General features: G+C 41.6%; 1 protein-coding gene across 2 annotated transcripts in view; it reads right to left on the minus strand.

Moving 5' to 3' along the window:
* The window catches only part of PAG1 (phosphoprotein membrane anchor with glycosphingolipid microdomains 1), a 106,211-nt gene that overhangs the window by 66,585 nt on the left and 19,080 nt on the right, over positions 1 to 20,546 (minus strand). The window contains exon 2 of one of the 2 annotated variants that reach the window (XM_059489070.1): positions 15,523 to 15,582. The exons of the other annotated variant lie outside the window; for it this stretch is intronic. The gene's annotated coding sequence lies outside the window, so the exon portion shown is untranslated. The remainder of the gene's footprint in view (positions 1 to 15,522; positions 15,583 to 20,546) is intronic. 2 annotated transcript variants of the gene reach the window in all.

The raw sequence follows: 20,546 nt of genomic DNA on the forward strand, positions 1-20,546 counted from the left end.
AGATTTCCAGATGAATAGAGAGAGCAGGGAGATGCAGGCTCCTGACCAAAAGCCACTGACAGTCTGCATTAAACAGTATTTGCCCAGGATGTGTCAGACAAGAGACCTGAGGCTGGGTTCCTGTTGCTACAGCAAAGTGCCTGGCCAAAATACACTTGGCTGCTCTGGCAAGTGTTTCTCTCCATATTGTTTTGTTAATGTTTCCAAAAGGTCCAGTTTTGCTTTTGTATGAAAAAACCCCAACCCTGCAAATTTCAGCTCTCTCACTTTGCACCAAAATAAACTGCGGGGTTTGACCAGTCACAGCACAGACAACCAGACTTCCAGTGCATCCCCTGAACTATCAGGGCACAACAGAAACTTAATATGAACTTTTCATAACATTGAATAAAAAAACTTACTTAAATATCTTCTCCAAACTGTGATTAGTATCTGCCATACATTGATTATTTTTGTTTTTTCTGTGCATTTTCCACATTCAGAAACATTTTTATGATTTTAGGGTTTTTTATGGCATCAATAAGCTACATGAGGAATGAGACAGACAAAACCAAAATGTACCACAAAAGGTCTCCTCTAAAATATATTGTAATGTTGTCACCAACAGACAGTAACTACAGAAACATCATGGAAATAATACAGGCAATAAATTGAAGCTATGTGAATATTTACTTTTATTTTCAAGACAACTGAAATTATGAGATCAATTTGGCCTTGTTTTCCTCTCATCACTTTTCAGACTTGTCAGAAGGAAGTGTAAAAACACTGGAGTCGATATTCTCTCCTGCTAGCCTGGATTAGTAGATTTATGTTAATTGCAGACATCTACATAAAAACACCTCTTAGCATTCCTCTTCCATAGGAAGGATGAAATTCTGACCACACAAATGAAGTAAAAAAATAAAGTTTTCCCTTTATTTTTTTTAAAGGGAAAACTTATTTTGTAGCACATTTTCAGCAAATGTCACGAAAAGGTCTGATTGCTTCCAAAGGCTTTGATCTTGCGATCACACAGCAGCTCCTGACTGAACCAAGTGACCTCGGGGAGGCTCTGAGGGGATGGGCATCACTCATCTTAGAAACAGTCTCCTCATACTCAGTTTACTTCCAGGCTGGACTGCGTGAAGTATCAAATCTCTGCAGCTCCAGCTGATGGGATGGGAGGCACCAGCTCCTCAAAGGTTCACACTTCTCAGCTGGGGACAGGACAGCAGGACACCTGCTCCCCCTGACACCTGCTGAGTCTGGTGGGTGCTGCTCAGCTTCACCTCTGCACAACACCCAACAGCGAAATAACGGAAAGCCAAGCAGCCAGCATGGATCACTCTCAGCACTCAGTCAGGGACAAAACCAGCAGAAAAAGCCCCGGCCAATGTATGGGGATTTTGACTTTTCTTTCAATAGCATGAACTAAGACCCAGTAAGCATCAAGTGAAGAATGAGTTGCTTGTCCTGGCTAACCACTGAGCTTAGATAGTGGGATAGATGCTAACAAGAAAAATCATTGAAAATGCAGCATCTGTTGACATTTTCCAGCATGCACTGACCTTTCCAGTACCATTACACTCGGCTTTGCAGCACAATTACAGTTTCAGCTCCACTTATCGATAAGATCCTCATTATCTGAATTCTATCAAAATCTTTACCCTTCTCAAGAGAGCAGAGAAAAATGTCTGTCTGAAACAATATTCAGTTCAGTGACACCAGAAAGACCCCAACTCAGCTGCTGGGGTTGACTGTTGACACCATTGCAGTGTAACCTGGCCAGGTAAGTAGGGGGAAGAGGCTGACAATTAACGTGAGGATGATTCCTCATGACAGTGACAACAGTAGGTAGCGAAAGAGCAAAAAATGCAATATTCAAGGACAGAGCCCAGGAAATGACCCTTGCAGTTGGAAGCTCACCTGCAAACCAGAAACCATTTCATGGTATGTGAGAAGAGCCCATGTTAATTTGTCACTCTGACCTCAGAACCCCATACAGTCCCTTGTTGAAGTCAACTTACGAGGTTATAATGGCTAGTTTTGTTTCTAGCAAACCTACAAACCTGCTTTCCCTCACTTCTCCTCTTCCACTTATTTCATATGCAAAGGTAAGGCATTTTATTACAGAAATAAGGAAGATCTGCATTAAGTCATGCCTGCTTCAGAACTCAGGTGACTCCCCACCAGCTGGAATCTATTATTTGATTAAAAATGTTGTTGTGCCAGCTGCCATGCAGCACGTTTCACTACTCTGATTCCAGAAGGAATTAAATCCATACTGAAAATGATGTCTAGCATGAATCAGCCTCTTCTCAATACCAACGCATACCTGGAAAACAAAAAGCATTAAAAAACACCACAAACGTAGCCTTCCTAGACCTGGCCACCCCAATCTCTAAAGCAGAAGGTGTTCAATGGGGAAGAACTTCAAATTTCACATATTATAAGGTAGTAATTTCATAAAGCAGTGTCCTAATTATACCCTCAGGTTTGTTTTTAAAGTGATCTTTCTCACCATAAAAACAAACCTAACTCCTCTTCCAACAGAGCCAATCCTGAAGTTAAAGGCAGTTGCTGAATTAAAAAAATTCAAAGCTTTTGTATCTCCCTGGTACAGTGAAGTATTTACTAGTGGAGGGTAATTATTAGAGAATGTGCCCAGAGTAAAAAATAATTTATAATTAAGTCTGTTACTGCTAATTCAGTTAGAGAGACTGTATTGGGCAAAAGCCCATTTAATTTGAGGGTGATTTCTGCCTGTTGTGGACTGCAGAAGTATATACTGTGAATAAGCACTGAAAATATTGCTTAGCTTCTTGCAGCGCAAGAACATTAAAAGCTTCAAGGCAATTATTTGCAAAGGCATAGTCACAAGGCCTCTCAACAGAAATACAGCAATGGCATATTGATAGGTCTGCTTCTTACTATTCTGCTTCTTACTATTCTCTTTTCCTGTTAGCTCAAAGCAAGTTGCAGACTACAGCTTCAGTAGCTCTGAAAAACGTCCATTGTTAGCTCTGAAGAAAGTTTACATTCAATGGATGCTTGCAACTTTCTCTGTTCAATGGAGGGTCATACAGTTAGAAAGTTAAAAGGTTTTGATGGCTTCAGACAAGATAGTCTCTTAATATGCAGATATAAGAACATGCAGAGGTAAGGCTGAAAGCTAAGCCTACACCCATTCCTGGTGGTACCAAGGCAGAGACAGAGTGCTCAATACTTTATTTAGAAGCACTAGGTAAATATCATGTGGATATTTAACTGATTAAACTGATAACAACAGTCACTCTAGATTCCCAAGTGGCAATGATGCCATGTATAAAATAGCTCAAAGAGAATACAGTAGGCTTTAGTCACAGCACTGAACATAACTGAGGGGTCAAATCACTGCTGACCCAAGCTGCTGTGACTTGATGTTTGCTTAAATGGAACAGAGGCTCTGAGCCGGGCAGAGAGTGCCCAGTGTGAGCACTACAGAAAGTGCCATCGTGATGGGCAGCCCTGCTGACAGTGTCTGCAGGGAAGTGAGCCTCTGCAGCTGGAGCCCCACAGGTACTGAACTCCTCTTCAACCCTGAACATGGATGCCCAGTTCCGACTCTCCAGAGAAACAAAAATAAATGAAATTTGTTGCATTTTAGAGATCTTCCTTTCAAATATGTTTTAATTCAGTTTGGCAAAGCTTGACCTCTTCTTATTTTGTGGGTTGAAATTATTTCCATTTCCAGATCAATTTTATTTCTTCCTCAAAAGGAAGAAATGTATTATTTAATCCATTTTTAAAGACTGAGCTTTGTGTACTTTAACTTTTCATTCTACAGCCCCTTTCACACCTGTACAAAGCATCATAGCGTAGCCCGTTCCATGCTTGTTCAAGCACCAATTAGAAATGCAGTATGGGTGCACATACTGACAAACACCCCATAAAGACAGAAAAATAATGTTTATGCACTCCTCTCATTCACCAGCTTTCCTGGCAGCATTAGCCAGCAACCTCAATCCACCATCATCAAATGTGATAACTCACTGTCTTAGGTTGAAAGGTGTGGCTGGGGGTGTGCATTCTATTTCCCATCAGTTAGAGGTGGGGCAGTCATCTTCTGTTAATGGCGCAGTTTATTTTATCTCTTCCACAACCAATCCTCCCTCTGGGGAGAACTCTTCTGTGAATGGGCCGTTGAGTCACTGCATGACTGATGAAATTACATCATCCCACTGTGAGATGCTCTGCCCAGGGGGAGGAGCCAAGCATTCCTACCTGGATATAATCTGAGAATTGGAACACCACAACAGCAACAGCCTTTTCCCACTGGATTCCCAGAGGAGCAGCTGTCTCCTCCACTGGATTCCCAGAGGAAGACCAGACCCATCTACACCACCCCTGGACCTTCAGAGGAGAACTGCCCCCTTCTACAGGATCACAGCTCCAACAGAACCACACCTGACACTGCAGGAGGGCTGCAGCCACCATTTAATGGGATGGCTATCAACACCCTGACCCACAGGGACAGGGTGTCAGGTCATACTCTGACTGTGATTTGTCTTCTTTTTTTGTACTATTGCATTTGTATTTTTAATTTTCTTAATAAAGAACTGTTATTCCTATTCCCATATCTTTGTCTCAGAGCCCCTTAATATAAAAATTATAATAATTTGGAGAGAGGGGGTTTGCGTTTTCCATTTCAAGGAAGGCTCCTGCCTTCCTTAGCAGACACTCACCATGGATGCATTCCTCTGGTCTGTCATGAAAAATGGAGATATTCTCCATGCCAAAGACACAAGCTTCCAACAGTACCTGCTTCACTGACAGTGAATAAAACCTCACTCAGAGATATCACAAAGAGGATTTACACCACTGGGAAGGAAATCTAGTTTCTCCTGAGTGTACTTGTATCATGATGCTTGTATATACATAAAAAAAGCCACATATTGAGATTTAAGATGATTTCAGGAAGGGAGCCCTGTATAATAGAAGCACAAGTCCCAGATTTACTAACAGAGGCATTAAAAAATTGATTCAATGGCAATTACAATATTATCCCAAATGGCAGCCAAAACTTTATCCTACCCTACACTGGCATGTATTGTGTGTAGGCCTTACATTTCAATAAAAGGAAGCAAATGCTTTTAACAGCACACCACAGAGTACACAGGAAGGCTATTATAACCTCAATAAATACTTGCTGACTAAATATACTATTTCAATTAACATAATCCTTATTGAAATAAAAAAAGATACAAAAATTTAACTAAATGTTTAAGAAAATCACCGAGTAGTAACAGCGGTAAGGTTTTTTATGTAAAAAAAAATAATGTATTTACATATTTCTACTTATATTTCAATATCACTGGTGTAAAATCCTCTGTAAATGCTGCAGGTGAGGAGGAACTTTTTGTGATTCCAGAGCAAAATCACCAAAATCTGTACAGGCTGATGCTCTCCCAAGAGGTGGGATAATACACAGAGCCCATGACTCTGCCAAACATGTGCTTGAATATGTCAAAGCCCACACTGCCCTGAAAACACAGCTCCTGATGCCTGCAGTGCTGCCTCAGAGCCAGGCACACACCCTGCCCTCACAGGAAAGCTGCTGGTCTACACAGTGGTGCAGGGGAAGGCTCTGTATTACTAATTTTCTGAGTATTGCCAGCCCATAGGATTGTGCTCCCTTTCTTCCATAATCTGTAAGGCAAAAAGTCATCACCACAGGAGACCTGGGAAAGTGTGGGGATTAAACTTGAACATAGGTTCTGGCAAAGAGCTCCTATGGATGCCTGGGAAAACACTAAGTCCCATTCATACTCAAACCTCCATTTCCCAAGCTTCTGATGTGCAGCAGTGCTGAACATACATCTGTACATGGAAGCTCCAATTGATCTGAAATATTAAGGAATGCCACAAGCCCTTCTGTTGCTAAAAAAAGAGATTTCTATTTCAGCTTAGATATTTCATAATTATTAGAAATCTTTAAGAACATCCCTTATTAAGGACATATGCCTCTTTTTTCACCTTTTATCACCATGTGATATTTGTTTTCCACATATGGTGCTATTAAAAAGTTTGTGACAGTTGTGAAGCACTGAGCCATGACAGTTACATTCTCTTCACTGTGTTATGGTCACATGGAATCATGGAATGACAGAATGGCTTGGGTTGGAAGGGAAGATTATCTAGTTCCAACCCTCTGCAATGGGCCGGGTCAACTTTCACTCCACCAGGCTGCTCAGAGCCTCATCCAAAATGGCTTTGGACACTTCCAGGGATGGGGCATCCTTCTCTGGACAAACTGTTTCAGTGTCTCACCCTCACAGTAAAGAATTTTTTCTTGATATCTAATGTAAACCTACTCTTTTCCAGGTTGCAGCCATTCCCCTTTGTCCTGCCACTACATGCTCTTGTAAAAAAAATCCCTCTGCATCATTTTTGCAGGGTCACTTTAGGTACTGGAAGGCCACAATGAAGTCACCCTGAAGCCTTCTCTTTTCCAGGCTGAACAATCCCAATTCTCTCAGCTTCTCCTCCCAGGAAAGGTGCTTCATCTCCCTCATCAGCTTAGTGGCCCTTGCACTGGGGACCTCATCTAGCAGTCCCAGGCAGGGTAGAAGCACACTGAGAGCTGTGCTCAGTGAGAATAAAAAAAGATAATTCTTGCCTGGAAAGCCACATTTAAACATTAAAACAAAAGGTCCAGTAAGAGGATATGGATTGTTGACAAGGAAGTAGGAGAAAACAAAGAGACCACATCAGTCAAAACAAGAGGCAGTGGCTATAACACCTCACTAACCTACTTCTCTCTCTCTCTCTCTCTCTTCTTTTTTTTTTTTTTCCAGGGATTATGGAAGAAGAGACTCTTAAGAAGGGATTTAAAAGGAGAAAATGAGGTTAAGTGTGTTGATGTCTGTCCACAGCTCATCCTTAACTTCAGTGTAGCAGTGAATAAAGCCTGCAGATGCTGTTTTGAATACACAGCAGGTCAGTGACAAAGCTGATATTGCAAATGAACTGGAGGATTGTGTGGCCAGAAGAGCTTTGGATATGAAATCAGACTGCTTCTTTCTACCATTACTATGAGAGAAACATATGAACATTACAGAAACATTCACAAGAAAACAAATTTCTTTTAACAGCAGGTTTGAACAAGGTAAAAGTTACATAAGCTATATGTGGACCATGCTGGACTGAAGGATGGCATTGCTCCATGGCCACAGGCATCCCTAGGGATGGCTCCCAAACATGTTTAACTATGTTGGTTGTTACAAGGAGTTACTATCTTCTAATGACTCCTAAAATATCTGTATGCAATAGCTGGAAACTTCTGCATTCCATAACTAATTTGATCTTTTATAAACTGTTTTGCAAATGTACTTGCTATTTAATTCTGTTAGAAAATATTGAAGGTAGGACTTTTTCTGTCACCTCCTTAGCTCAGCCACTTCCCAAGTTGAAAGAGCAGTGGCCAAGGGGCCCATCTGAGCTCAGCAACAAACCTTGGTCTTAAAACACATTTGCCTCTCAGCAGATGGTACTCTCAATAGAAGTGCAGCCTTTTATCCATGAGATGGACTGGTGTTTGCCATCCTCTTAGCAAGCCTCTGAAAACACCTGTTTGTTTGGTAAGGCTAGGTGCTGTACCAGAGATATGTTGACATTTGGTAAATTATTGTCACATTAGGTAAATTACTGAAACACGAAGGTAAAAGATAGAAAATGGCAGCAGACATCATCTTCCCATACAAGGCCTTTTAAAGAGTGGTTTACAGCTGAACTACCTTTCATCAAAGGTTCCAGCAAAGCCTCAGAAGAAAGCAATTTTAGGAACACAACAATATCACCAAGTTTAGAAAATCCTTTCTGCTGTGCTGCACTGTATTCATACAAACCTTAACAACAAAAGGCCTGTTAAAAACACGGACTATCTTTGATTATTTTGTGTAGTGCTCTTCACCATGTCCTTTAAAAACTAGCAATCAGCACCAGAAAAAAAGCCAGGAGGCAACATAGCAGCTAGCTGTGTATCACTGTCACAAATGGATTGGAAAAGCACACCAGTTGGGGTCCCAGCACCCTGCTAACACCAATGCTGGGTCCAGCCCAGTCTTTCACCCTTTGTGAAGGATTCCACCAAGCACAGCCTGGCTCAGGGAGACCAGCAGTGCTTTCCAGGCTCTGCTGGACACAGGGAGGACGTTCCCACTGACTCCAAGGCAGATGCTCTGCTCACACAGACACACAGCTGCTCAGAGAGGAACTCAGTGTGTGTGTGTGTGTCAGCCTGAAACTGAACTCCACCCCACAACTGGGTCCTTACACTCAGACTACTGCATCCTGTAAAGTTTTTCTGAGAACACAAGTCACCATGCAATAAAATAAGCCTGCAAAGCATCTTAAAGAACCATGTCCTAAGAGCGGCCACTTCCCTGCTGGATCTTGGGCAAACAGCTCTGGTGCACAAATCCTCTGTCTGAGTGTCCTGAAGAGCTCTCCAAGCTGGTGAAGCAGAAAATGTGTGTATTCATTCATTTAGTGCCTTATCTGGGCTGGGTACTCCCCTGCTGTCAAAAGCCAGGAGTTATGTTCCTGACAACAATAAGGACAGGGCAAAATCAAGAAAAGACTTCAGAGAGGCAGAGAAATTCAGATGAGCTTTTGATGAACAAACCTCATTAACTGACTGGCTATCAGCTATCCAAATAGATTAAAAGAATTATTATTACAGCTGTAGTTTACCAGTTTGGAAAAGTGACATTTAAAAGTCACTACACAACGTTGTCGCCTGTAATGCTATGCTGTAAATCTGTAATTTAAAACCTACTTGCAAATACACAGCAAGTCTCACAAGTTATTGGCTGCATTCAAAAGTACTGGCAAGAGCAAATAAAAATCCATCCATTTGGGTGAAATTAGGTATTTTATGTCCTCATCAGATAGCAAGCATTAAAAATATGCCCATTGCAATGTGCACAATAGCCCAGAAAAATGCTGGCTTTGCTACACTTTCTTCAGATTGAGTCAACTGAAATGAGGTTTTCAAATCCAGGAGAGACAGGCAGAGTCAAACACTGCAATGCTGTCCCAATGCCATCATATGTCAGAACACTACACGTGAAAGTTCATACATTTGATTTCCTAGCAGATACTGCTTTTCCCTTCTTGTCAAAACCATACCATTTCCTGGGGAAAAATACAAAAGTGTGCATGTTTCAGACAGTCTTACTTGTTGTGGATGGACTCAGATTATGCTGTCCCAGTTGAGTGATTTAAAATTGGATTTATTGTGATTCTTCATGATTGAAGAGGTCAAAGCTTTCCTCAGGGAAAACAACTATAAGATGTTCTGCAGGCCAGTTTAAGGAGTGCATGTGAACTTCTTATCTTCACAAGGTTAATGTGTGTCTTGGTTCCACTGTAACACAACCTTCTTATTAACCACAAGAAAGACAATTTTCATGTCTATAGAGTAGAAATGAATTATTTTCCTACATTTCCCCTCCCTCCTCAAAATATGCAAAGCAAATTTTGAAATTCCCAATTCAATATATATCAAAGAAGAAAAAGGTTCAAAGTCAAATCCTAGAAAGTCAAGAAATGCCAGAACAAATTTAGTTCAGCTCCCTTGTGCTTATACATTAAGATGAAATATTTAATTACATGATGACATGCTATTTTTCGACTGCATTATCTGTGCTTTAAAGAACAAGAAACAAATTCCATAGTGGCCTGATTGGACCAGATGTTTAGATGTTCATTGCATTTCAAATCTAATACTTCAGTAGTTATTTATCTTATTGAAAGAAGCATAAAGTCAGATTAACATTTTCCTAAGATTACCTGATAGTTAGATTTTTTTTTTCAGTAGAAAAAACATTATTGGAAATATAACTTCCACCAGCAAATAGTGCTTGATAGTATGCTGTGGTATAGTTTTGAATGAACAAAACCAGAACAAATCTCATTTGGCCTGATTTTTTTTTCAAACAGGTCTATCACAATGACTAACTCATCAAAATATTTCAAATTGCATTCTAAAAATACCAGCTATTTATTATTTTACTCTGCTGTACAGACATCAGTCTAAAGCTCAATCAGAGTAAGTGGTGATGAATCATGCACATTTTAGGAATGTCTTGGCTCTCTGAACAATGTTTGGGTTCTAAATCTTTATTGATAGAAATATCTTCCTTCCAGCAGAAATTTCCATACAAATGTGCAAATCAGGGCCAGAGCAGCAAGCCTGTGTTATGGCTAAGAGGTGGCTGAGCTTGGCTAGCTGCCTTCAGTGCCTGCTTCCACCTTGGCTCGGATAATTGGAATAAAGATGAATGAAAATTTAGGCCTGCAGTTTTAATAGTAACTATTTGTTATTTAAATTTCCTGCTCCACACTAAATGATTGCAAGAATGTGTGCTCAGAATTAAAAGGCTGCTCTTTAGCATCAGCACATTGATTTCTTGAGGTCCTTGCAAAGCTTTTCACATTGTTTCTGGCCTACAGCTCTACACCCCTCTAACTGCCTGTCAGACATCATTTCTGCTTTATGAATAAATAATATGATGCCCAGGGGAAACGTTGGGCTAAGACAAAAAAATCAATATGTGTCTAGCACATATTAGGCAGTTGTTCAGCTGAAGTCTGTCTCAAATATGTGGAGTAATTTTAATAACAAAACAAATTCCTTCTATATTGAGCTTAAAAGAAAGCTATTAAGAAAGCACTACTACTATATCACTCTGTATGCTATTTGAAGATTAATAATGCTGTTCTCCTGAACTGTGAATAAATGTTCTGATTGCAAAGTATTTGGTGATTATTTGTCTACAAATTTCAAATATTCACGCTACAGAAAAATGTTAGCAAGTGATTTTTTATTCTCTTCCTCCTGGAGTGGTGCTGGTGCACATCTGTAGTGTAGTAAGGCTGTTGTTACAACTGACTTGTTTGTTATTCTAAAAACATCTTCCAAAATCACCTTTTTTTTTTTTCTTTCCAGAGGACCCAGGATCAAACGTGAAACAAAAGCAGGGTAAATTAATCATTCATGCAGCTCTGTAATGGTCTTAGTCATTCCTGCAACACAAGCCTATTTTTGCAGTCAGTGCAGTTCCTGGTTCAGTCCCCCACCACGCTCAGATGCCAACCTGCCACAGGAATATTTGAATCCCTCCACTTTTACAGGACCTGCCTAAATAAACAGGCTTAACTCCTGTGATGGGGCAGTTCTGAAATTCCTCTGCATTATGCCCGAGAAGGGTTGGTTATGTTAACTGCACCATGCAGGAAGCAGCACAGTAGGAACTGCTGCCCACTGCTCTCCCACAGAGACAGAACCCTTAGTGAAAGTGGCCAAGCTTGACTCCTACGCTCCTTCCTTCCTCCCACGTGCCCTTCCTCACCAGGAAACCTTGGGCAGCACCAGGCAGCAGCAGCACAGCCCCTGCTGAGGGGACAGCACATCTCTCCCCTCCCAGCTCACTGATGGCCTGGGGGCTGAAGTCCCACCCAGCCTCACCTCCTCAAAAATGCTGCCTTCCCACCATGCTCCTTGAAAACAGATCTCATGCTGGAAAACAAGGAGATGGATAAGTTATTTTGGGACAAGGGGCAAGCTGCCAGTGCTCCTAGGAGCCCTCATGAGATCCACAGGCGCCCAAGTTCAGCAGCATGGCCAGACAAACAGCAAAACCAGAGAGGCAAAGACAAGCTAGCGAGCTGCAGGCAGACCCACGGATGACCTCCGAGATCCCTGACTCCAAGTCACCAACATTCAGCTCATGGACATTGCTCTCCAAGGGGGTTTTTTCACCCCCCTGCTGTTATACAAACCTTTTAGTGCAGATCCTCCCCATGGGAGCTTGCTGACAAGGCAGCTCCTCCTGCTACGCTCAGTATAATGAAAAGCACAAATTTCATGTATTTATGACCCTTTCAGGCTGAGGAGCTGCAGCTGAGTGCCCTTGCCTGGGGGTGCTCACTCCTGCAGGAGAGCCAGCTATCTGGAAGAGCAGCCTAAAGGAAGCAGAGGGAAAGCCTGACATCTCAGCCAAAGAAACCTGCAGACGTGCAGAAGCTACCACTGATAGGGGCAGGGCTATCCTGAGGCTCACACCAGCCAGCATGGTGGAGCCCATTAACATCAACACTGATGGAAAATGCTTCTGCCAACTCAAAGAAAGTGAAATGATGAAGACAACAGGGAACTTCTAATAACAAACAAACCAAAAAGGAGCAAACAAAAGCCCCCCAACAAATTCAACCTAAAAAAAGTCCATTAACAAACAAAAAAGCCCCACACCCAATCCTCAAAACCCACACAGGCAAAAAGAAGAAGCCAGAGGCTGGTGTTTGTATGGATCCCTGTTGATTCCAAATACCTACAAACCCCAGTCCCTGGGTGCTTGGTGCAAAACAGCCAAAAAGGAAACTGAAAGCAGAACAGTAATTTCCACCACAGGCAAGCTGTCAGCACCAAGCCATGTATCCTGTGCAAAGTCTCTCTGATGGAAGCAGCACTTCATCCCTTCTCACTGCCTTTCTGGTCAGGGCCATTTCCAGGCCCCTGGCAGTGCTCCCATGCCACCAAGCCCTCTCCAGCTGGCACCTGGCTCACACACTGTCCTTCAGCCAGTGGCCTTGCACCTCTGCCAGGCCAACACCAGGCCAGACAGTCCAGAGCAGAGACACTGAACATGGGCAGAGCAGTGTGATGCCCAATCACAGCCACCACGAACATGGAGCAAACCAGTCCAGCACGTTCTCTGCAAGACCTAAGCCACAGGGGATGAGGGGATGACTGCCAACAGCTCTGCTGTCCTGCTGTAGAGACCTACCCAAGAGACTCCACCCTGCTCTTCACCCCTCACGCATCCCTCACCCCTCCACCACAGTGTATCTGTGTTAGAAGCCACTCCTGTGCTTCTAAAAAATGACTGTACAACACATATTTCTGCCAGCCCCCAGGAGACAGGACCACCTGGCCTTGGACACTTGACTCATGACCACTCAACTCGCACATTCTTATCCTTTTGATGCAATTTAAATGAATAATTAAGCTTCCTAAAACTGACATTGGCTATAACCTCTCTATTCTGCCTTTGAAAGCCACAGGAACCTCAGGGAGGAACCTCTCAGTGAAACACCAGAGCTGTGTGTGCGTGCAGCGCCTGCAGATGTGGTTCCTGCCTGTCTGAACAAGTCCTTGGTTCAGCAATCTCCTTTATCACCTCTCACACCTCCCCTCTCCACCTCCATCTGAAGGTGCTCCAAACCACACCCATCAAGTGACCCATGGAGGGTCATTTGGTTTTTCTACACAGCCCAAAATCTGCCAGGCTAAACATTGACACTGTTTCAGCACCACACAGCTGGTTGAGAGAGGATCCTGTCCCACCTTCCAGCCTTGCTCACAGCCAGACAGCTGCCTCTGGACTGCACTATGCATCAGAGTGGCACATCCTGATTTATGAAAGACCCTAGAACCCAAATAAAACTTTTTTTTTTCCTCAGCTCCAAGGTTCCCAGCTTTTAACTGAAATTATAGTGCTCTGGACCTACAGTTGCCCTCAGATGGCACTGTGTTGCTGTCTAATGCTGATGGAGGATTACATGTCCTGATAATATCTGTTCACAGGTTCTGATTTCCTCTGTAAGAGTCCAGATTATGTAGGTCCATCAGACATGCTTCAGTCATCAACACACTTTTATTGCAAACAGAATTTGCAATAACAAACAGAGAAGAGAGAGAAAACCCTCAGCTTTCAGATGTGTTTCATTTCCTGATCTGAGTATCTTTCACAGAAAATTTCTTTCTTCCATCAAAAAATGAGAGTTCAGAAGTAAAATGCTTAATCTTTGACAGATTTAAAGGCAACTGTCATAGACCTCTAGTTTCCACAAGGTAAGACACTAGAAGCATGAGTGGTAATAAATTGATTTTACATTAATTTTATCTCTGAGGTATCTGTACAAGCTCATGGATTTCTATATTCCTTTTAAAGACAACTATTCCCAAGAAGCAATAATTTTATGAACCATATTTATGTTGTATTTATTTATGCCTCTCTCATGAGCTCAAAAGCATGTCTGTCCTACATAGAGAGAACAAAAGGAGACAAAGAGGGACTCAGAGTATTCACACAAACTCATACAACCAGTCACTGTAGCTTAGGAGGCACCCGGTCAGAGAAGTTGTGGTAGCCAAATATGTTACCAGAGAAGTGCACTCCACTTTGGAAAGGAAAAATTAAACCTGTCTAGGGTTAAAAAAGTTAAGTTTGTCTAAATAATCCACCTTTCCTTCAGGAAAAGCTAACAACATGCAGCAGGTCAGTTAGCACTGTGGGGTTACCCTGAAAGATTTTGTTTGCAATGCTATCAATGTGCAGTAAGTGAAGACCACCTGCTTGGTGTGCAGTAGCAAAGCACTGATTCCTCAGAAAGTTTCAAGGCTCTTACTGCATTAAGAAAGAGACTTGAAATCTTCCCAGTATTTCTCAACTCAGCCACAAATTGTGTGCATTACACACAACCAAGTCCAGTCCAGTCTGGTACCATTTCACTTACTAGTAACAGCCACCCAGCAAAGGCTGGGACACTTGGAATTAAAATTAACTCCAGTCCTTGAAATTTACCTTTTGCCAGGTGCTGGGAGACATTATTTAAGAGGCAACCCAACATAAATGTGGTATTGCTCAAATCTCATCGTTCCTCCAGTAAATGAGGGCAAGCAGCACTGGCTGAAGGCTGGATGTTGTTGGTCTCCATGAGGAGGTTCCAGCTCTGCAGACTGCACCCCAACTCCCTAACCACAATATCCTTTTCTGCACCCAGCACAGGGGAGAGCTTTGTAACTTGACCATGAAATATGAACCTCAGCAGTCTATTTGGTTCAGCTGCTGTCCACACCCATGGAGACCTCATTAGCTGTGCTTCCAAATGGGCTTTGAGATGAGCAGGCTGATGTTTAGAGCTGCAGCATCTCCCACAACTACAACAGCAGAAACAGCTTTTATCAGCTTGGCAAAGTGAGCCAGGACTGTGATTTCCATGAGATGGTCATGGCTTTGCTTGATCAAGCCATTTGCACTGACCAAAGCCACCTTCCTGGGCAGGAGAGCCTGTGTCAGCACTGCAGGACACGGGATGCCTCACACAGCCCAGGAAGAAAACCAGCTGAAAGGCTGGGATGCTGAGGGGTGAGAAACAACTTTCTGAATGACCACACACAAACCCACACAATATTCAGCAGATTTTACCTTTCAGCTGGGACTGGCACTGCCCCTTCTTAGGACACAAATGCAAGAAGTCCATTTTGAAAATATAGCACGTCTTTGTTTTATGCACACCCACTGGCAATCTCATCCAGCTCACCATGGATGGCAAAGCTGTAAGCAACAGTTTCTGTAAAAGCTACTTGTAACATTTCTGCCAAACATTTTAGTGGCTTAGCACTGGCACCTTCATAAATTACAGGAGTCTTCAGAAAATGAGTCAAAGCCAAACTGACCACCACAGGAAACAGAAAGCAGTTGTATAAACAATTACCTTGTAGGCTCTGTAGGGCTTGATGTTCAAGCGAGATACAGTATTGACAAATGATTCCTCCTAGCCAAAAAAAAAAAAAAAATTCTCAAGTCCAAATTCAATTATGACACACTTTAAGAATATGAAAATATACATTACATTCTCTGGTTCATCAAGTTTAAAATCACATCCAGAGAAAAGCACTTTATGAAAAGGTTTTCTTACTATACTAAAAATACCCAAGAGTAACTAATACAATCTTTAAATTCCTTTTTATTATTTTCACCTGTAAACTATCTTTTGGCTTTTAAAGATCTGATAAAATTAGGGTGAGAATTAGGACATTTTTATTCTCTCACCTATGCAATGTTGCCAATAATACAAATTTCATAGAACAAATCAGAATTAAAGGCTCCCATATGTAAAGTTAGGGTGGTTTATACTCGTGCAGTGACAATATCTTCAGAGAGATTTCTGTAACTGCTTGAGTTTGGTATGTAGAAATTCACTGTTATTTAGCAAATTGTACTGGTTTAGTATCTAAAGAAAAAGCATCCAGGTCAGTGATGAGATATTTACCAGAAGCAGAAAAAGGTAAAAGGATGCAAATTTTCCCTTTGAACCAGCCTTGGAGCACATACTTTTGTTTATGGGAAAACAGAGGGGCCACATGGTGGCAATTTGTCCTGCAATGCCTATATAACAAAAATTACTAACTTTGCACTTTGTTTTTTCCCCATTGCTTACATGAAAAATTAACTAACTTGGTTTGTAAATTGACTTAGCTGGAGGAATGTTAAATGTCCTCCCTGGACATTAATTTCAGATTTAAAGGATCTTATACTGTTTACTTTGGAGGGGGCTAGCTCACTAGAATATTTAAGACTGGTTTAAACCAAAATTAAAGCAATAAATAAATTAAGCTCTGAAATAGTAACCTGTAAGATTAGAAAATGTAATTAACACCAAAGTAAGAGGAAACAGATACAAAATAGACTCTCTCTGAAGGAATATGCCATTTCTTCTACACTGTTAATTTTCAGAGGAGACTCAAGTTACTAAAGCAGTTTAAGAAATCAGAGATACTGTCAGGCTATCTGCTTGTTCAGACCACAGAAGGATATATTGATTCAATTACTTGCTTTTGATGTAAACCCAAATTAAAATCAGTATAAGAAAACATTACAACTCAAATTTTACGCAAAAAGATTTTTTTTCCTTTTTAGCAATAATTACCCAGTTGTTTTGCTCATTCATACCCATGTGCGTGTGTCCCACATCCCCCCACTGCACTAGTGTACTCAACTAAAAATAAAGCAGTGCATGCTCCTGGAGAACTGTTGCTTAGCTACATTCTCAATTATCACAATGCTGGCCTTACCCATTCAGTGACAAGGTCAAAGCAATTGTTTCTTTACTTTAATGATGAAGTATCCTTCCTGTTTATAAAAAATCTTATCTGTTTCCTACTTGGTAAAATATTGCACATTTCAGTCAATCATGGCTGGCAAGTCCCCCAGAGAGACACAGTGTGAAAACAAAACTGGTAGTGTTCATTTTTGCCCTTAACAGAGAGGGTTTTTTTTTTCTCCCCAAACCCACGCTGAACATCAGCTACCTCACACTGACACACAGGCAACCAATTATACCAATATTTGTTTTCCTTCTCTGCTGTGTCCAGGCAAATATGGCAGAAATGCAGTAGATCTATATTGTATATTTATTCTCATCCTTTCCCCCCCATCCAATAACAAGCATAAGTAAAGTGGCAATTTTTAATTAGGGCATACCTAGAGTCAGTGCTGTGGGAAAGCTAAAGAAAAGAAGGATTTTCCCCATCACTTGTAAACACAAGAACTTTTTTGGTTTTTCTTTGCCTTTGAGGGCAGGTGTTCAGCTGCAAGGACTGCAATTCTCCCATGGATAGTACAGGCTGCTGAATATTTCATAGGCCCCGAGAAATGCAGCTGTAATCAACTCTCAAATAATGAAATGGGCAGCGATAATAGAGCAGAGGTAAAGTGCACCATTAGAAAGCATCAGTGCTTTGACTGCTGCTGCTGCAGTCGTGCTGTACCAATTTATCAGGTTATTTGAAAAAATAATAATGCTATCAACTATGAAACAAAAATTAATGTTATGCCAAAAAAAACCCACCCAAACCCAACAAGTGTCTCAGGTGGCCAACATGAATAGCAAACAGAAAAAAAGTCAGAAAGCATGTCAAAAGGAGTCACATTCAAGACTGAAACGCTATTAGATGTATTAATCACATGCCAATTACACTCAGCCACATTCAGGTACTAATAGAAAAGTTACTTAATTCAGGAAAAGCTTCATAAATATCAAAACAGCAAAAATAATTTGGAAGTAATAAATATGTTAATCTCAATCATATATTGCAGAATAACCCATCTGCTGGCTTAACTTCTTTGTAGCAGAATCTTGGGGTTTGACATTCAGAATCTCCACCACCTCTCTAGGAAGCCTGTTCCAGCCTTTGACCACCCTCCTGGTAAAGAAATGCTTCCTATTTTCTAGTCTGATCCTCCCCTGACACAGCTTTGAACCATTTCCCATGCGGTCCATAACTGAATACCAGGTAGAAGAAACCACAACTCCTTTTCCACTTCCCCTGCTCAGGAAGCTGTAGGGAGCAGTGAGGTTGTCCCACAGCCTCCTTTTCTCCCAAACTAGACAAACCCCAAGTCCTTAGCTGCTCCTCACTGGACATTGAAAGCTGTCTTTCAAGTGACTCTGTGATACGCAACTGTGGGGAAAAGCAGCTGAGAAGCAAGCAGAGGCTGGAGAATAAACACAGTGCTCCAGTCTTGCCCAAGTTGGAGGCAATTCACAGAAGTCTGTCTGTGCCTCTGTTAGTTAACTGCTGATACCCACCAGAATATGCTGAATGCTATTCCTAGAAGTTAAAGGGAGGTCTGGATGCAGGACTGTTGGCACGTTCACATACACCACATTGCAAAGAGAAGTCTTGACAGAAACATGAAGTTGCACAAACACCTGTGCAAGCAGAAATCTAACAGCAGTGGGAAATAGAAATTGCTACATGCTTTGAGAAATAATCTCTCTGTGCAGAAAGATTTCAATTTGTGTCAGTCTAATCATATTTTACATGTAATTCACAGGAACTCAAGTAATCTAAGCAGATTGTGAAAGAAGTCAAAGTGAAAAACACACCCTCTTCCTTCAGTTTCTTTGTATTTGTTATGTTCTCTACAAGGATATGCTGTATTTTTATTTCTTTCCTCACCAGCAATACATACAGGTTTAACACTGCCAGAGAAAATGTGGTGTACACATGTTCAGTGCAGTAGCAGGAAATGAGCTCTCTCTAACATCCCAGAAACACATCACCTGTCACACTGAAAGAAAATGGTGTCTCAGGGTGATACTGAACTGGAGTAATTCCCATGCTTTGACAATTAAAGTACTCCTCCTAATGTTATCCTGCATTTACTGGAGAAGAGATCACAAAGATAGACCTTCCAGCCACACAGAGCACCCAAAAATTCTCTTCAATGATCAGAAAGCTCAGACATAACTAAGATTCCCTCATTCATATTCTCCTACACTCCCTCCTACAAATACCCAAAGATAAATTACTCAGACAAACTCCAATTTGGACTTTAAATGTCACAGGCAAATCTTATGTAGCTCATTTTTCCTTTCACTTTTTTCCCTGGGATGAAAGAATTATTATTAACTCCCTGGGGATCATGTCTTCACTCTTCTGTGAAAAATCACATGACAGACAGAGACAGACCTTGAACAATATAAGGCTGGTAGAGCTGCTATACAAGTTTAGATATTTGAATTTTTAATAGATATTTCAACAGCTGTGTATTTTCTGTCATATCACAAATCCTCTTCCAGATATCAGCATCCTAGTCTAGCCCTTCTATAAAACAGTGAGACTATGCTGATACAGGCTGCTGTAATTTGTGAGGTGACTTTTTTAAATTTATTTTTTATTTACATTTGTAGAACTAGTCTTAGAAGAAGGATGATTAGGAGATACACACAGACATGCAATTCTAGCATCAAGGGACTCACACACCATGCCCAACTCCTAAGAGGGGCACTCACTCTCACACTTCCAAAGCAGCAAGGCAGGCACAAAGCAGCAAGGCAGGCAGCAGCTACTGCTCATGTGCTGCCTCCTCCTTGGGCAACTCACTCTACTGGGAGCCTTGGAAAACTTGCAGCATCATATGAACTCTTTCCAAGACTCCCTATCTGCCAATATATTGTGAAAAGGACTTTCAAGACACTCAAACTATGATTTTGTGATGATAACTAGAGGAGGTGAGGCTAGCAGTGGTGCTGCCTGTTACAGCTGTTGGCCACTTTCCCCTTTCTTGATAAATTTCAATTGTTAAAAAATGTGGCTTCATGCTAAATGAAGTTTTGGGTATCCCCACTAAAACAATGCATATGTTTCTGGGAAAAAAGCCAAAGAAAAGCACTTTTCACAAGTTAAAGGTCTTTTTCTTTGAGAAGCCCAAGTATCTCTACTCTTTGAAGAAAGGACTTGACAAGACCCAGGAAAAAGCTTTATGTTAGAGAGATGCTTTTTACTACCTTCTGAAATGAGATAGATGTACTCCTGTGAGAACAGGAACAAGAGTAAGGAATTTGGAGAAAAGTAAGGAAAAAGGGGGAAAACTGGGATTGAGAGGTGTTGGCAAGATGATGGATAAGAACAGGCAAGGAAGTTTGGCTGGAGAGTCTGGGAGAAAAGCAGGAAGAAAGAGGGCATGGGAGCAAGGAGGAAAGATGGTGAGAGCCAGTCAATCTAGGCAAAATCCAAGGAGAAAAAAATGGGTGAAAAAGGAGAGTGAAATCAGGAGTAACTTGGATGAGAACAGGGTGAGCCGAGACCCATCCAACATGCAGCTGGTACAAGGGGACACTGGCACTGGCTGGGCAGAGACAGGACACAGGGCTAAGGAGGCAGCAGCACAGACCTGGGAGCCTGCATGGGAGACTGGCAGCAATGGGGCATCAAGTGAATGGCAGGAAAG

The sequence above is a fragment of the Ammospiza nelsoni genome, chromosome 1 (assembly GCF_027579445.1).
Source record: "Ammospiza nelsoni isolate bAmmNel1 chromosome 1, bAmmNel1.pri, whole genome shotgun sequence".
Taxonomy (NCBI): Eukaryota; Metazoa; Chordata; class Aves; order Passeriformes; family Passerellidae; genus Ammospiza; species Ammospiza nelsoni.